General features: G+C 39.1%; 1 protein-coding gene across 2 annotated transcripts in view; it reads left to right on the forward strand.

The window, feature by feature from the left end:
* Window positions 1-2,151, forward strand: part of LOC101852289 — a 20,489-nt gene that overhangs the window by 15,863 nt on the left and 2,475 nt on the right. The gene's annotated exons all lie outside the window — the stretch shown is intronic.

Raw genomic sequence — 2,151 nt, forward strand, 5'->3', positions numbered from 1 at the left:
CGGGACCTTTTATACTTTTAGTTGTTGTTGTTGTTGTTGTTGTTGTTGTTGTTGTTGTTATTGTTGTTGTCGTTGTTGTTGTTGTTGTTGTTGATTATGATTTACCTAAACTTTCTATATTTTTTTCCGATCGATCACCCTCAGTGAAGTCAACCCTCCTTAATTTCCGTTTTGTTTCATCAAATCCCACTTTTCGCGAATCGTGGTCGCATCTTTTTTATTGGAGCTATTACTCAAAATTATAAGCTTTCGCTGATAAGAGAACCAAATAATACAGAAAAGGGAAACCCCTGAGGAAAAATTAACTTGCTCTGTGTGCGCTGCTATGAAATCATTATCTCCATCCAGTAATGTACTGTTTACAAAGTCTCTAAAGGGAAAACAAAACTGCTCCTCTCCTGCTCACCACGTAAACTGATCGTGGGGAAGCATAATTCAGGTTTCTATTATACTATTACTATTATTATTCATCCCATAGTTTCCAAACTGTGATTTCATAGGTAGTTAGCAGTCGCAGGTGCTGTTTCCTTATTTTGTTTCTGTTGTTTCTGGGTTGTTGGTTTCTCTTTCTGTAGATCTCTATAGGTGTTTTTACTACTCGTTCGCCACTCGACTGGCTTGCATTTCATGATCTTTCATCATCATCATCGCCATTTTAGTACTGACGTTTTTGTGGTTGTCATTGTTGTCCTTGATCCGATTGCGGGTGGGGCAAGGGTTGGTGGGATTGAGTATCCCTTGTTTTCTATATTTTTTGTCCTCACCCCTATGTCATAATTATGTTATGTTTTAGATCACCGTGAAGATGGCGACAGAGAGAGAGAGAGAGAGAGAGAGAGAGAGAGAGAGAGAGACAGAGAGAGAGACAGAGAGAGAAAAGGAAAGACAGATAGACAGACGGACAGACAGACAGATAACGACAAAACCAAAACACAAGACACAAAAAAACATTTAAAAGTACATCTACAGGGAAGCTAAATGCAAAATCTCAACACGATTAGCACAGCATAGATCTAATTAGCAGCGCAAATTATTACTATGGAACTCGGACGCGCTTGCACTTTGTCTCCATAATGTAGCCTTTTGTCAGAACTCGGAACATACTAGATTTAATTCCTGCTTTTTCTGAGAAAGTTTTCGATCGCTTTTTATGACGTGATCTAGGTCTGTAGTTTCATAGTACATGTAGATCTATAATGCCTGAGCGAAGTTTTCGAACCCCGAGGAGAAGCACAAAACGCTCACAGAATCATGATAATTTACTCACGTGACATAAGGGGGGAAAACTGCGCTCCACACGATGCACGTCGGACCTTCGAGGTCGTCGGTTAAGGCACGCGTGAACCAATCAATAAAACTAAACGAGTTTGCGGAAGTAATTAAGGCTTCCTCAGAAGTGCCATTCGTCAATACCGCGCACTGTGGACTGTGGTCTCCTGGGGAAAATGTTACAAACGGGAACCTTATTATACAATGTAACTTACGTTATTTTCCTCTCTTTAGAATACCGGTAGGTCACACAAACAACAATGCTCAGAAATGAATATAACAGATTTTCAAAGCTGAATTCGCTATTCTCTTCGATAAGTGTTCCTTGCAAATCGATTTACTTTTCCGTGTAACAGAGCACTACTTCCCCTGTCAACACTGTGGCCACATGACACTGTTGATTAAATCAATTGAAAATGTAACATCTTTATTTACTCGGATGAGCGTTCAGACAATATGTGTTTTAATTGCCTCCCTCTATTTGTTAATGCACAAAGACAAAGCGGGTAAAATGAATCCAAAGTCAGATGTTACGCTTAATGCTTTTAAGGACAAGTTGCCGTCATTGGCAAAACGCCAACCTGGGGGGGGGGGGGTAACGTTTGAATCGATTATTAGTTTCCTTGCTGTGTAGCTGAGAGAAAAGAAATCTGTAATTAATCTCTATAATATTCATTTTTCTTCCCTCAGTCAGGAATAAAACCTGTATAAACAAAATATATAAAACCATATACACGTGTATTATATGAGGTAAGTTATCAGATAGGACTACATATTTTCATTTGGGAAAATTTTATAGTGAGCTTTATATCTTCAGATGCACGTGAAATGTGCTGTGAAAGAGCCGATTTCACTTTACACACACACACACACACACACACA

Source organism: Aplysia californica, unplaced genomic scaffold (assembly GCF_000002075.1).
Source record: "Aplysia californica isolate F4 #8 unplaced genomic scaffold, AplCal3.0 scaffold00006, whole genome shotgun sequence".
Classification (NCBI taxonomy): domain Eukaryota; kingdom Metazoa; phylum Mollusca; class Gastropoda; order Aplysiida; family Aplysiidae; genus Aplysia; species Aplysia californica.